Source organism: Phaseolus vulgaris, chromosome 1 (genome assembly GCF_051622355.1).
Source record: "Phaseolus vulgaris cultivar YP4 chromosome 1, ASM5162235v1, whole genome shotgun sequence".
Classification (NCBI taxonomy): domain Eukaryota; kingdom Viridiplantae; phylum Streptophyta; class Magnoliopsida; order Fabales; family Fabaceae; genus Phaseolus; species Phaseolus vulgaris.
The window spans coordinates 28,218,226-28,234,905 of record NC_143498.1 but is presented as its reverse complement, the minus strand read 5'-3'; the positions used below and the strand labels follow the sequence as shown (position 1 = coordinate 28,234,905).

General features: G+C 48.5%; 1 pseudogene; it reads right to left on the bottom strand.

Moving 5' to 3' along the window:
- Nucleotides 1–436: 436 nt before the first annotated feature.
- Nucleotides 437–932, bottom strand: LOC137816014 (large ribosomal subunit protein uL11 pseudogene; annotated as a pseudogene).
- Between the last annotated feature and the right edge of the window lie 15,748 nt (nt 933–16,680).

Below are 16,680 nucleotides of genomic sequence, written 5' to 3'. Positions count from 1 at the left end.
GTGTTACTCAGCAAAAAGCTACTCTTAGACACCCTCTAAGCACTAACTAAGACACACTTAAAGCAAAGCAAAATTACATGAAAAGTACATACAAGTCTTCATCAAACACTACATATAAGTCTTCATCAAACACAATCTTGAAGGGGCAGCAACCATCTTCAACACTATCTCCCAAGAAAAATGACCAGCCTTTTGTATATTTCTCTCTTGAAGCTTTGAATAATGTAAGAGTCCTGGAAAAATATCATACATTGCCAAACAGAAGAAAATTACAAATACTTGATTGAAACTAAAACAACTTCTTTATTTCAAAACCCTAATTTTTTTTTACCATTCCGAAGTAGAACAATTTCCTCTATCATTTAAACCAAATTCAAAATTATAACGCCAACAACAGAAGCAATCTAAACAAAAAACAAATGAAAATTCATCAAAATCATTTAAGAGGAACCTCTATGTCGCCATCGGAAATCTCCTGTTGCAGATCCTTGGGGTCTTTCCCATCGACGGTGCACCCAACAGATACACAAGTCCTGAGGATCTCTTTGATGCTTCTGCTGAGATCCTTCTCCATGGAGTGCGACCTCATCACCCTCGCGATCTCAATCACGTCGTCTAGGGCGATCTTTCCATTGTGCTTTACATTCTTGTTCTTTTTCCTGTCCCTCTCAGGCTCTTTGAGTGCATTGATGACAAGTGCGGCGGCGGAGCGCACCACTGTCACCTTCGCCTGGTGGTTATGAATGGTGAGCTTCATCGTCATATGGAGGCCCTTCCAGTCCAGTCTCCTTGGCGATGTCTTCATCGATCTTCTTCGGAGAGTGTCCCAACGGACCGATCTTTGGTGCGAGAGAACTCGCAGTGCCCACCTCACCACCGGTGACGCGAACGATCACGTCCAGCACCTGCGAGGGATCAAACTTTGGTGGCATTAGACTGCTGGTTTCTTGATTGGAGTGTTGTTGATTAGGGTTATTTGAACCTTTTTTCGCTATGTGAGGGGTGGGATTTACGCTAATGAGAGTGAAAAGATTTAGGATCTAGTGAGAGGGTTTGAAAGATTGCTTTCTATGAAGGGTGAAAGGGTCACTACTGTGAGGTTTCCAAAGAGATAAAAGCGTGAGGTTTCCAAAGGGTCAAAGAAAAATAAATGAAAAAAGGAATGTATGGAGGGAACGAAAATGCGGGAGAATGAATATTTTGAAGGAGAATTGTGACGGTTCTAAATGACACCTTTTGAAGGAGAATTCTGGCAGTTATTAAACTGTCGTATTATACGAATAATTGTGGCGGTTTTTAATAACCGCCACTATATACACATTTTTTTGTAGTGTGTTTTCCCACATATTTCAGATACGATTACAACACATTAAATACTCTTGTAATTGTGATGATTCTTATTAAATGCACAATTCAAAGTGTCTTTTGATATATAGTCTCATACACAAGTTGACAGTCTCAACGTGAGAAGAGTAAGTTGAAGATTCTATATTGACTAAAAATTAAGATATTTCATAATATATATATATATATATATATATATATATACGTATATGTTGTTGAATCAAGTGTGATTAAAAGCTTTGAAGAATCCAAATCCTAGTGTTTGATGAAAGGCTGAAGTTGCTTGAAGTTGCTGCTGTGTTTTTAGAGTAGGATCTGGGTAGTTTATCTTTGTAATCCACTCTTTGTGGAATCTAAAGCTTAAGTGTTTTCAAATCTTTTAAGTTTAAAGTGTTTTTCAAACTAAGTGAAAAACAACCTGTTCTTTGTCGAAACAACCGATTGTTTTACTCTTAGGTGTTTTTGAAAAGGTTGAAAATTGTTTTGGTTGGTTGACTTGCTGTCAAACCAAAACAATCGATTGTTTCGTGAAATCAATCGATTGTTTGTTTGAAAATCTTAACAGAATCTGTTTTGTTAGTTGAGTGTGCTTTAAATGATTTTCAAACTGAATGCGCTCCTGTTTTAAATGCTTTGACCAATATTTGAAAGCTGTAAATAGTTTGTTAATGTTTTATAACAAACAAGAAAAGAGAAAAATAGATTTGAGTTTTTCAGAGATTGCTTTCAAGATTTGAGTTTTCACCTTTGAGCTTTGGTTTTCTTAAGAGAGAGTGGAATAGGATTACATTTGTATTGATTTCAGTTCATTCTGTAACAAGTGTAATTCGTTCTGAATACTTTGTACATTCTTGTGTTGTAAAGCCAATAAGGGTTGTGTGCTCTTGAGGTTGTCAAGATCAACATTCTTGGTGGGTGTGCTGAGCCAAAGGAAGTGTGTTTCTTGAGGGGATCAATGTCACTTCTTTGGTGGTGTTTGTGTGTAATATGTATTTGATTGCTTAGTGGATTGCCTAGTGGATTCTGGGGACTGGATGTAGCTCTTGGTTGAAGAGTGAACCAGTATAAACTGTTTGTGTATCTCTTTCTTCCCTTAAACTTTTTTAAATTCAGTTGTTATTGTTTTACTGGTATAAACAACCGATTGTTTCACAGAAACAACCAATTGTTTTTCTGGTACTTTGCTGTTTTATGCTTTATATCTTGGCTAACTGCATTTCTGATTAAGTTTCATTCAAAGAATTTTATTCTAGCTGAAAAAGTTTTCAAAAACTCTCTTTAAATAATTCACCCCTAACATATGTAAGTAATGATGATTATTTTTCCAAATCCATCTTCACCACTTTACCTAAGAATAAAAGAAAAGAAAAATACGAAAAGGCTAACTCTAGGTCTTCCATGTGCAAAGAAGGCAATTTGGGACACATTCTCTGTGCTTATTTATTACATCATTACGAAAACAAAGAGACATTGAACACAATTCGCATGTTGAGAACTGTTCAATGTTGGGATTGAGACAGGTTTATGCATGTTGTTGCCGCCGGTTGACCAGAGTCGTCTTTGCGCGTGGCTCGTCCTTGCGAGCTAGGGCACCTTGTTATGCTCCGTCGGTGATACCTGAAAAGAAGTGAACAAAGGGGCGCCCTCGCGGCTGTTTGCACTCCGACGATCAAGTCAGCTAGCGAGACACATCAAAGGTGACACACCCCTTGAAGGTGGTCGAAAACTATACTCAATGTCCAAACTGTGTTGCCCTAATCGTCTCGTGCTCACAGTGGGTGCGCAACGGAAACAACTAGGGTTTGTGCTCTATGTAAAACTGCGAGAATTAGGTCAAAACTCGGATCCCTTTTCAAATGCCCCAAGGTCCCTTTTTATACATCTCTCATGTTTAAAACGCGTTAAAGCGCATTGAAAGCGTATAAAAATATTCCTTGGAACATTCGAATCTTAACTGAATTAGCGCGTACCTCGACAAACTTTCACTGAAACATTTAATGAGCACGTGCTTATTGCCACGTGCTCTTCTGACTTGATCGTTATTCTGTGCAGAGGGTCCCTCAGCGCCGCAACCCAACTTAGGGTTATTCCATTGTGTGAGCCCTCTTTCCTCGAAGTGCTTCTAGCGTGTGGGGTGACTTCCTGAGTGCCAACTCATGCGCCCCAACCTCTAGTCACTCGCCTTGGGAGTGTATCTACCTTTCTCTCGTACCATGCACGTGGTTCTCCCGTGGGCGTGGCCTCCTCATGGGTCGTATCTGTCCCAGGGTTTCCTAGCGGTGGCGCGGGTACTTCACGAGTCAGGTTACCCCCTACTGGTACTAGAACTTATGGCTTTGAAGCCACCTTTCTCTTCTCTTCATTGTTGTTCTGAACCTCCGGGACCCGAGACTTCCTCACGGTATTACCCCTCCATGGTCTTTCCTGCCCATGGGTATCGGGGGGTAACACCGTCGATGTCTTAACTTGGCGATGCCTTAGCCTGGCGACGCCTTTCTTAGGTGACGCCTTTGCGAGGCAACGCCTTTCTGGGACGACGCCTTTCTTGGGCGATGCCCCAAGCGGTCAACCTGTTGACCTTCCTTCCTTTCTTTGGGGCCCTCGAGCGGTCCCACCATGTGTTGACTTTGACCTTGACTTTTGGTCAACACCCCGGGACGGTACACAGGCCCCCCAGTCTTGAGCTGATAACTTGTTTCAGCGAAAAAACTAAGGCCTCGCCCTATTGTCCACGTGGCATTCTGATGACATGTCATTCTCTGATCAGCTGACGTGACATTCTCCGTACCGCTGATGTGACGTACCTTCGAGTGCTCTGACGATGCGACACTCTCTGAGCGAGAAAGGTGACGCTTTGGGTCATGCTCTAATATCTTCACACGTGGCTCAATCGCACGGTCAGCGCTTGGTGCCCTTTGCGCTTCAAGTTAGCGCTTAATCCTTCGACAAGTGTGCGATCTAACGGTTGAGGGTGCACGTCGTTAGCGCTTCTAGAGTTAACGTTATAACCTTTCAAAAAATGCGCGCTTAGAGCACTGTTTCATCACTTCTCATTTCTCTCATACTGTTCACCTTCTTCTCCGAAACTCTCTCTGCATCCTTTCTTCGCACCCCACCCTTCGTTAACCCGATCACTCAAAGGTACGGTTTTTCTTCTTCGATGACTCCTTCTCTTTACTGCATTGCCCTTGTAACTGCCTGGGACTGTTTATTTTCTCTGCATTTCTGTGTTCTACTTGTTTTCTTCGTTTTTTCCCCGTTCTTCTCTTTTCCGCGTGGGTTGGATTTTTCTAGGGTTTTCTCCCCCCTTTGCTTCTTCGAGCCCTCTTTGTTGAACCTTTGCCTTTTTTTCTTTCTTCAGCTCTTCATCCATCCATGGCGCGAACAAAAATAACTCCCAATCCCCCTCCCCCAAGTGCTCACTACTAGGCCCTCTATTCATGGGCTTCTGAAGAGCTATTGAACGAATGCACCAAACTGACCACCGTTGAAGACGTAGAGAATCACTTGGGTGACTTGCGGTTGTACAACTTTAACTCCTTCTGCAAAACCCACGATTCTCATATCTCTATTCGTCATGGCACCCCTGGGGAGCCAGTTTGTGTGGACGACAGGTCCAATGGGGGAAAGCCTTTCTTTTTCCTCTACCAGGCGGTATTCAAACGCATTGGTCTGCGCCTCCCATTCTCACCCTTCGAGAGGGAGCTGCTTACAGAGGTCAACGTAGCCCTTGCCCAACTACATCCGAACGGCTGGGCCTTCGTAAGGGCCTTCCAAATCTAGTGTGGGTACCTGGGCATCCCACCATCAGTGGATGTTTTCCTTCACTTTTTTGAAGTAAAAAAGCAAGGGAAAAGTCTCTGGGTGAGCTTTTCCGGGGTCGCTAGCAGGATCCTCTTCACCCTCTTCCAAAACTCCTTTAAAGGTTGGAAAGGCAACTTCTTCAGGGTGTGTTGCGCCAAGCATGACCCTACAGCCCTGGATGGCTTTCCCCTGTATTGGACGGAGAAGCCCAACCCCACCAAACCTAAGTCTTTGGATGAGTTGGCTTCTGCTGACAGGGAGGTCTGTATGGCGTTGGCTGGCCTGAAAGTCATCTTTCACACCCCAACGTTGATCTCTCGCGAATTTAAGGCCGACGCCCTCTCTGCATACTTTGGTAGGGAGTCTCGTCCATTACTTGTTTTCTTCATATCTGATTCTTAGTCGTGCTTCTCTCCAATTGTTGTGATCAATGTTTGTCTGCTCTAATCTCCATGCGTGTTGTTGCTTCTGTAAATTAACTCTAGTAGTAGAATTGAATCATGTTCCTGGTTCTGCGTTCAAACATTGATTTCATTCTTTCATGTATCGCCATATACATTTGATACTTCCCCCCCTAACTAACCTTTGTTGCTTGTTTGCCTTGGTGCAGCATCGGTGATGGATTCTGCAACAAGGGCTGAATTGGCCAGGTCACTGAAGGCTCGCTTTGGCGTGCAGTCTGCAAAGGCTGGTGCCTCCATCACTTCCCCCCTCAAGTCCAACTCATCACCACCATCACTACCATCCCGCTCTTCCGGAACACCCAGCTCTCCCCACCAAACACCAAACTCCCCTCCTTCATCAGAAACGCCTTCCACAGCCCAAACACCTCACTCTCCCCCAACAATCCAAACACCTCACTCACCTCTTCCCATCGCTGCAGTCCCACTAGCTGCAGCTAGCGCTCCCTCCATAGCCCCTCTTGACAAAGGCAAGAGGGTGCTCACCGTTTCCTCCGAGGACGATGACTCGGATGTGGGGCTTGCTTACAAAAGAAGGAGGACCAATCGGGTCGTCCACTCGTGCTCTCCTACACCTCCACATGGGGGATCTCTAAGGGACAATCCCCCTAGCACCACGTCTCCCCCATGCCAATCAGTCCAAGATGAGAGGGTGGTGGAGTCCATGCCCTTACCAACACCAATACCAACACCACCTCCACCATCAACAACAACACCAACACCAACCGCCCCAGCAACCACCCCAAGACTCATAGCAATTCCCCCTCCCATCATGCAGCTGATGAGGGGTTTTAATGATAAGACGTCGCCAGGGGAACCTTCCGGCACCCCACGGTCAGAGGGCATGCCTTACTACATGGGTGCCTTCTTGGCCGTGGCCCTTGAGTGGCGTGCCCAAGCTATGTCCAAAGCTGTCGAGGCTCGTGCGCTTCAATCTCTCCGACAGGAAGTGGCTGCCCTGAAGGAAGAGAAGGAGAACTTATGCTGCAGGAGGAGGTCTACAAGGCCTCCTTGCGAGATGCCCGAGAGAACAATGCTGAAGCCTGCAAACGGCTTACCGAGCTTCTTGAGCAAGTATCGTTCCGTCAGTCCAAGATCGTCGCCCTTGAAGCGACGATGCGAACCTCCGAGGCACAACAGAAACTACTTGCTGATCAATGTACTGCCCGGGGGCAATCGCTGGAAAAGACCGAGGGGGAGCTGGCTGAGAAGATGGTCAAGCTCAACCTTCTTCAAACCGAGCATGATCAGTTTCAGACTGAATTGAACAGGCTTCAAGTGGAGAAGGAAGCTCTTGAGAAGCAGCTAGCCTCTAGCGACTCCACGATTGAAGAGTTGGAGAGGGCAAAGGGGGAGCTCATTGCAGAGAAGGAAATCCGAGACTCCACCATTGCAGAATTGGAGAAGGCAAAAGGGAAACTTATTGACAATATGGCCGATACCTTTGCAGAGGGATTCAAGGAGGCTCTAGCTCAAGCTTGTTGTGAAAACGCGGGAATCGACATCTCTAACTGCTTCCCTCTCAGCCATATAGTCGATGGGAAGGTCGTTCCCCTCGACCTTGGGGATTGAACTCCACTCCACTTATTTAAACTTCATTTGTAAATTTGCATTTTCTAACACTTGCTCTGTAATTCTGACACTTAACTTCATTTAAATGTTTATTCGAGCTTTATTTTTACATCCTCGTGTACTTGTAACTTCTCTGTTTTATTGCTTGCTTTACTAAATCAAAGGCGTAATTGGTACTTACTTTCGATGCATCGCTTCTTCGCCTTGTCTTTAACTCTTTAGGTAGCACGTGACCTTCTCTCTTGCCCTTTCCCTCTGAGTCGCGATGCATACCCTTCTCCTGATCTTTCCACTTAGAACCCCACTTGGCCTTTCTATCTGTGAGGAATCTTCCTCATGGAGGCGTCGCCTGCCTCGTCATTGCCCAAAGGCACGAGGGACTTATCCCACCTGTACTGGGTATCTACGCTCGAGGAGAGACCTGCTCTGGGTGTCCTCAGCGTGTCTAAACACTTTGGGACAAAAGTCGCGCTCTGGTGCCCACGCCCACGAAAAGGTCTATACAATAGTATCGTATCGTCCATGGAGTGTCTGAAGCACCAGGGCAACTTAGCCCTTACTTTTTGCGTTTGGTGCCCACACCTGAGAAAAGGCCTGCTATAGCAACGCCGTATCGTCCTCAGGGTGTCTGAAAACACCAAGGCGAAATTTTCTGACCATCAGACGTAGGGGCTAGCTGTTCATACCTGAGAAGGGGGCGTCCCGAAGGAATCCCTTAACCCCTACTCAAGGACTAGGCACCCAGATTTTAGCTTACATCTATCGTCTGATACCGGGGCCAGCTATTCATACCTGAGGAGGGGGTGTCCCGAAGGAATCCCTTAACCCCTGCCCAAGGACTAAGCGCCCGGGTTTTTAACTTATGCCTAACATCACACCCGATTTTTCAACTTATACTAATATCTGGTATCAGGGGCTAGCTATTCATACTTGAGGAGGGGGCGTCTCGAATGAATCCCTTAACCCCTACTCAAGGACTAGGCTCCCGGATTTTTAACTTGTACTCAACATACCTGTTATCTTGCTTCTCATCTGACTTCCGCTTCTTTATCTGGCGATGCCTTGTTCTGGTGAGACCTTATCGTGGCGTCGCTAACTTGGCGACACCTTATCTTGGTTGCGCTACATTTTTTACGGCGCCTTACCTTGGCGATGCCTTATCTCGACGACGCCATACCTAGGCGACGCCTTATCTTGGCGGAGCCTTACCTTGGCGACGCCTTATCTTGGCGACGCCTTATCTGGGCAGCGCCTCATCTTTGTCTCTGTTTCTTTGATCTTACAAGAAAGGGAAAAACTAAGGCAAAAATATCTTAAACTTTTCTTTTCTTTATTTGGGTGACCTCATTAAAAAACTCCCGGGAGGGAAAAAGAGTGTCCCCTTTACAAAATTTGAACTGAAATAAAACTTTAAATTAGCCGCATTCCAGCTACGTGGGATGGGGCCCCCTTCTAGAGTTTCTAACTTATACGAACCATTCCCTTTGGCTTTGGTTACTCTGAACGGTCCAGTCCACTTGGGCGACAACTTGTTTTCTAACTCGTAAGGGTGAGCTTTCCTCATGACCAGGTCACGAACCTGGAATTGTCGTAGCTTCACCTTGGAACTTGTACCGCCCTGGTAGTCGGGAGTGATGACGTGGCATCCTGCTACAGTATAGGCGTGTTGGCAAGGCGCCAGGCTGGCAGAAGGGAAGGAAGTCGGGGGGCTCGTGAAGCCGCCAGTTATTAAGTTGGCGTGTTCCGATCTCCAGCATATCAGAATAGGCGATCACCGGGTTAAAGATGAAGTCGCCAGATGTGAACTCAGGCGACCAAGCAGTTGGAGATCGCCGGAGAAAGCACATCGCCGAAGATGAAGGAGAAGCAAATTATGAAGGCGGCCGGCGAGACCACAGGGAAGGTGTATGAGGACACCCTAACTCGCCAACTCCAGTAGAGATCGCACTCCCAAGTTAGCTATGCACTGGGCAGTACCATGCATAAGTAACTTAGCCAAAATGAGAGTAGAAGCAGCGCCAAGTCAAGGAGGCTCCAGATGATGGCACGTGTACGACTGGATGCGAGCCACGTGTCCAGGTCTGTAACTGTCAGGAGAGAGAAAACAACCAGGTATATAAGAGTTCTCAACAAACTTTCTGAGGTACGCATGTTCAGTTTATACTCTTTACGCTTGCGAGTTGTAGAGCTGACTGTGAGAGAGGATTTGCACGGTTCTTGTTCTCTTAGTATTTGGTGATTCGTCACTGACTTGGGCGTTGGAGTGCGATCGGCCGCAGCGGCACCGCTCTGTTTCTTTGCAGGTTCTTGAGGTGGATCTCGAAGAGGAACGGAGGTGAGAAGCGGTGCGCACGTCGATCCTTTGACGAGGCAGTTTCCAGCGTTCCGGTCAACAGGCAGGATCATCAGGCGCCCACCGTAGGGCCGTGTAAAACTTGCTCCCATCCACAGCGTGAGTTCTTGGAAGTTTTCGAAGTTTTCTGCGTGGTTGTGTGCTGGTGCAACCATCGTTCGCTGTTTGCTTGAGTTTCGTTCGGTGAATTCGCGTTTTATACCGTTCGTTTGGGTTTTTGATCGATGGAGTGAGGTTTCCTGCTGTTTACACGTAATTTGTTTGGTGGAAGTTCGAGTTCTTTCGCTCGTTTGGTTGCCCGTGGGGAAGCGGTGGTTTCTGGTGAAGTTGTCGTTTTCTTTGAAGGTTTACGGTGTTCTTGAGTTTTCTTGCGCAGTTTCGCACAGTTTTCTCCGATTGATCGCTGACTCGATCGTGGTCGAAGTGTTGTTCGCTGCATTCTGGGATTCGCTGAGTTCATGAGAAAAATGAGAAGCAATCGCCACCACCAAGTAATGAAAAAAACCTTCGATCTTGTGTGCGGTGATCTGGGCCACTGGTTCTGCTTCGATCCACTTGGTGAAATACTCAATCGCCACCACCAAGTACTTCATCTGCCTGATCGCCAGCGGGAATGGTCTCAGGATGTCGATTCCCCAAGTATGAAACGGCCAAGGGCTGTAGATCGACTTCAACTCCTCGGGAGGCGCCTTGTGCCAATCGGCGTGCTGTTGGCATTGTTTGCAACATTGGGCATACTTCTTGCAGTCTTCTCTCATCGTTGGCCAGTAGTAACCTGCACGGAGGGTCCTTGCGGCCAGAGCTCGACCCCCGACGTGGCTTCCGCATATTCCTTCGTGGAGCTCTGCCATTATTCTCGTGCACTTCTCGCCATGTACGCATTCCAGGAGTGGGTGAGTGAACCCAAACCTGTACAGATCGCCATCAATCAATGTGTACTTGCTAGAATTTTTCTTTACCTTCCTAGCCTCTGTCGGATCCAGCGGGAGAAGGCCATCTGCCAGGCACCGCTTGTACTGCGTTATCCAGGTATCTGGCTCATGGGTAGTACAAACCTGCGTCATGTTCACCCTCTCTCCCCGACATGCTCTAATTCTCGGCGATCTCAACGTTTCTTGCGTTAAAGACTTGTGACTTCTTGCCGCTTTTTCCGTCGACCTGCTTATCTGAAGAACTAGGTGATCTGTCACAAATGCTCTCGGCGTCTTCAGAGTTTCTTGAATCACCGTCCTCTGCCTACCCCCCTTGCCTGAACTGGCGAGCTTAGCTAGCAAGTCAGCTCGGGCATTCTGCTCTCTGGGCACATGCACTACTTCAAAGGAGGCAAAGGAACTCTTCAATTCCTGCACATACTCCAGGTAAGCCGCCATTTGTGGATCTTTAGCCTGGAACTCGCCTGTTACTTGCCCTGTGACTAACAGCGAGTCACTCTTAGCCATTAACACCCTGGCTCCCATCTCTTTGGCCAGCAAAATCCCGGCGATCAGCGCCTCATATTCTGCTTGATTGTTACTAGCTTTGAAGGCAAATCTCAAAGATTGTTCGATCAGCACGCCGTTGGGTCCTTCCAAAATGACTCCAGCACCGCTACCCTGCTGGTTCGACGATCCATCCACTGAAAGCACCCAACGGAAGTCGTCCCCTTCAACTCGTGTCGCCTCGGATGAGAGCTCGACCACGAAATCCGCAAAGATTTGCCCCTTGATCGGGCCTCGGGGCTCATATTTAATATCAAACTCTGACAATTCTACTGCCCACTTCACCATCCTTCCCGCAACGTCAGGCTTCTTCAAGACCTTCTGGATGGGCAGGTCAGTCATCACTAGTATGGTGAAGCTATGGAAATAGTGGCGCAACCTCCTCGCCGAAAATACCACAGCCAACGCAGCCTTTTCCAGGGCCTGATATCTCGTTTCGGGGCCCTGCAGCACCTTACTAACAAAATAAATAGGCTTATGAGCCTAATCTTGATCCTGGGCGAGCACCGCACTCACCGCCCTTTCAGTTACAGCAAAATACAACCTGAGAGGGGTTCCCACCAGCGGTTTACACAGAACCGGCGGGCTCGCCAGATATTCCTTCAGCTTGACGAAGGCTTCCTCGCACTCCTTCGTCCAAGCAAACTTGTTATTCCTCCTTAGGCACTGAAAATAGGGATGGCCCTTCTCTCCGCTAGCTGACACGAAGCGAGACAGGGCTGCCATCCGACCTGTTAGCTGCTGAACTTCCTTCACCGTAGCTGGGCTCCTCATCGCCAAGATGGCGGCACACTTATCCGGGTTGGCTTCTATTCCTCTTTCAGTCAAGAGAAATCCCAGGAATTTTCCAGCCTCCACACCAAAGATTCATTTCTCTGGATTCAGCTTCAGTCTGAACTTGGCGATCGTCGTGAACAATTCTTCCAAGTCTACAACGTGCTTGCTTTTTTCCGGCGAGGTCACGACCATGTCATCGACGTACGCTTGTACGTTCCTTCCCAGCATCGGTGCAAGTACTCGATCCATCAACCTCTGGTACGTGGCCCCCGCGTTCTTCAGCCCAAACGGCATCACCTTGTAGCAGTAGCACGATCTCTCCGTCATGAAGGCAGTCTTCTCTTCATCCATGGGATGCATCTTGATCTGATTATACCCCGAGAAGGCATCCAGGAAGCTCAACAACTTACACCCTGCAGCACTATCCACCAGGGCGTCTATGCTTGGTAAAGGATATGAATCCTTTGGGCAGGCCTTATTCAGATCGGTGAAATCGACGCACATGCGCCATTTCCCATTACTCTTCTTCACTAGCACGACATTTGCCAGCCATTCAGGGTACTGGACTTCCCTGATGTGGCCTGCAGCGAGGAGTTTCTGTGTTTCGTCCCTGATTTCCTGCCTACTCTCCTCGTTGAACTTTCTTCTTCTTTGTCGCACTGGTCTCACCAAGTTGTCCATCGCCAGATGATGGCACAAGAAGTCGGGATCGATCCCGGGCATGTCCGAAGCGGACCATGCAAACGCATCCAGATGCCGCTCAATCACCTTGGCGATCTGGTCTTGGAGCTCAACCTCCAGGGATCTTCCCATCTTGAAGATCTTTCCCCCGATTTCTCTCTCGAGCCACTTCTCGACGGGTTTTGGTCTGGTTTCTCTGGCGATCACCGCCCTGGCGATTCCCAGTTCTCTCGCTTCCCCTGGGCGATTCCTTGCCTCTTCCTCCTCCAGACCAGCGTTCCCCTCCCCCAGCTCAGCATCTACCATCTCCACGTCCCTTCCGGCGGTCTCTTCTGTTACCGTCAATCTGGGCTTCACACTAGGAGGTGGGGTGGTCGTTACGTAACTCACCGATCTCTTGTTTTTCAGGCTATTCTCATAGCACTTTTTTGTTTCTTTCTGATCGGATTTGATGGTGATCACCACCCCCTCCATAGACGGCAACTTCACCTTCATGTGTCGGGTCGACGGTATGGCACCTATCCTGTTGAGCGTGGGTCTTCCCAACAGGATGTTGTATGCTGAAGGAGCGTTTACAACGAGATATTTGATTTTTTCCGTTCTTGAACCCGCCACATCTGTAAACATTGTCCTCAATTCTATGTACCCCCTGACCTCCACCTGGTCACCAGCGAAACAATACAAACACCCTCCATAGGGCCTCAGCTGGTCAAGGGGCAGCTCCAGCTGCGTGAAAGTCGACCAGAACATCACGTCTGCCGAGCTTCCTTGGTCCACCAGTACCCTGTGGACCTTTCTTCCTGCTGTTATCAACGAAATTACTATGGGATCGTTGTCATGAGGCACAACATCCCGGAGATCTTGCTTGGTGAATGTAATATCCACTTCCGGCGAGTGGTCTTCAAACATATCCACCGTCATCACAGACCTCGCGTACCTCTTCCTCTGTGATGCGGTGCATCCACCTCCTGAGAAACCCCCTGCAATGGTGTGGATTTCCCCGTGCGTAGGCATCTCGTGCTGCTGAGCCTCAGCACCTGCTGGTTGGGAGCTCGACGCGCCCCCCGTCCTTCTATCCAGCAAGTAGTCATTTAGGAACCCGCTCTTAACCAGATCGTCGAGCTGGTATCCTAAAGCCAAGCACGAATCAACTGTATGGCCAAAGCCCTGGTGAAACTCACACCAGGCGTCTGGCTTTGGTCCCAGCACCTTGTCGCCCACCTTTTCTGGCGCTTTCAACCTGGCGGATATATTGGGAATGGCGATCAAGTCCGCCAATCCCATGACAAACTTGTGCTTAGGCGGGCGATTGTATTCCCGGCGTGCTGGTTGCTGGCGTCCTTGGCCTCTGCCCTTGTTTTTCCTTGGATCATAAGGATGGCGAGTCCTCTGATCCCTTCTGGTCGCCGCTGTCTCCAGCACCCTCTGTGGCTGGATCCTGGTCTGGGCGCGTGGCCTAGTGGGAGCCACGCTTCCTCTCTTCTCGGCGACTTCACTCTCGTCGGTGATCTGGGCCACCGCAAGTCGCCTAACCTCAGCAAACGTGGCGGGGTGAGCCCTGATCAATGCCTCGCAGAATGGTCCCGGCAGCACGCCCTTCTTAAATGCATAGACCAGCATTTCTTCATCTTTGGTCGGCGATCTGACCATCTGCGCCCCAAAGTGATTTAGGTAGTCCCTGAGGGACTCTCCCTGATACTGCCTTATATCAAACAAATCGTAAGACACCCTGGGCAGTGCCTTATTCACGATGTACTGCTCGACGAAAATCTTTGAGAACTGTTGAAAGTTGGTAATGTGACCGTTAGGCAGGCTCACAAACCATTCCAGCGCCGTTCCCTGGAGTGTGCTCACGAACATCTTGCAGTATACGGCGTCTGATCCTCCTGACAGCATCATCTGCGTATGGAACGTGGTGAGATGAGCTTCAGGATCCTCCACGCCGGTGAAAACAGCCTTAACAGGTACCACACTCGTAGGAATAGGCGTGTCAGTAATCGCCTGAACGAAAGGCATAGGGAACACACGAGGCGGCGTCGACGGCGCGACCTCTTCAGCTACAAGACGCCCTTGCTGCTCCTGAAGAGCTTGACGCAGCTCTTCAGTCACCTTGCTGAGCTCATCCTTCCTGGCCCGAGAGGCGGCCAGGTCTTCATGCATTCTCGCCTGTTCTATGCGCGAGGCTTCCACAGTTTCCTGCAACGAGCGCATAATCTCTACCATCTGCGCCATGGTCATGGCGGCGGCGCCTTCAGCAGCGACGGGCGCAACTGGACTTGAACGATTGCTTCTCATTTTTCTCATGAAACTTGGCGAATCACAGAATGCAGCGAACAACACTTACTTCAGCTACGATTGATTCAGCGATCAATCGGTCAGAACCTCGCAAAACTTCGCAAGAAACTCAAGAACACCGCGAATCCTCCAAAGAAACCTGCAACTCCACCAGAAACCACCGCTTCTCCCTCGACAAACCAAACGAGCCAAAGAACTCAAACTTCACCGAACAAATCTCGCGTAAACAGCGGAAAACTTCACTTCACCGGACAAAACTCGAAACGAACGTTGGAAAACGCGAAATCACCGAACAAAACTCGAGGAACAGCGAACTACGGTTGCACCAGCACACAACCACACAGAAAATCACGAAAACCTCCAAAAACTCACGCTGTGGATGGGAACAGGTTTTACACAGCCCCACGGTGGGCGCCTGATGATCCTGCCTATTGACCAGAACGTTGGAACTTGCCTCGTCAAACTTGGATTGACGTGTGCACCGCTTCCACCTCCGTCCTTCGTCGCGATCCACCTCAAGAACCTGCAAAAGAACAGAGCGGCGCCGCTGCGGCCGATCGCACTCCAACGCCCAAGTCAGTGACCGAACCACCAAATACTAAGAGCAATAACACTCAAGAACTCTCAAGGAACCGTGCAATGTTCTCTCTCACAGTATGCTCAAGAACTCGCAAGCGTAAAGAGTATAATCTGAACGTGCGTACCCTCAGAAGTTCGTTGGGAAACCCTTATATACTTGGTCATTTTCTCTCTCCTAGGAGTTACACACCTGGACACGTGGCTCGCATCCAGTCGTACACGTGCCACCATCTGGAGCCTCCTTGACTTGGGCGCTGCTTCTGACTCTCTTTTGGCTAAGTTACCTATGCATGGTACTGCCCAGTGCATAGCTAACTTGGAGTGCGATCTTTACTGGGATTGGCGAGTTAGGGTGCCTTCGTACACCTTCCCTGTGGTCTCGCCGGCCGCCTTCATAATCTGCACCAGCTTCATCTTCGGCGATGTGCTTGCTCCGGCGATCTCCAATCACTTGGTCGCCTGAGTTTACATCTGGCGACTTCATCTTTAACCCGGTGATCGCCGGTTCTGGTATGCTGGAGATCGGAACACGCCAACTTAATAACTGGCGACTTCACGAGCCCCCCGACTTCTTTCCTTTCTGCCAACCTAGCGTCTTGTCAACACGCTGATACTGTAGCTTGATGCCACGTCATCACTTCCGACTACCAGGGCGGTACATCATTGACTTTGACTTTGGTCAACGCCTGGGAACGGGACTGTACATAAGCCCCCCAGTCTTAAGCTGACACTTGTTTCAGCAAAAAGACTAAGGCCTCGCCCTAGCATCCACGTGACATTCTTGCAGACGTGACATTCCTTTGATCAGTTGACGTGACGTTCTCTGAGCGTCTGACGCGACATTCTCTGCGCTGAAGATGTGACGCTTTAAGTTGCGTGCTAATCTCCCGACACGTGGCATGATCCTATAACAGGGGATGAGTGTCGTTAGCGCTTCAAGTTAACGTTACATCTTTAAAAAACGCGTGCTTCAAACCACTGTTTCATTCACTCTTTGCATTCCTTCTTATTGTTCATCTTCTCTGTAACCTCTGCATCTCTTATGCTCTTCCTCTTTACGAAAGCTCGCGTCTTTCCCACTTCTAACCACAAAGGTATGGTTTTTCTACTCCGATCCTCCTTACACTTTACTGTATTGATCTCATAACTGCCTGGGACTGTTTATTTTTCTTGCATTTCTCTGTGTTCTTCCTCTTTTCCCCACATCTCCTCATTCTCTCCTTCTCTCTGGGTTTCTCGCGTGGGTAGGGGCTTTCTTAGGGCTTCTTCTCCCTTTTCTTCCTAACCCCATTCGCTAAACCTTTTCTCTTCTTTATTCTCCAGTTCCTTCATCAAT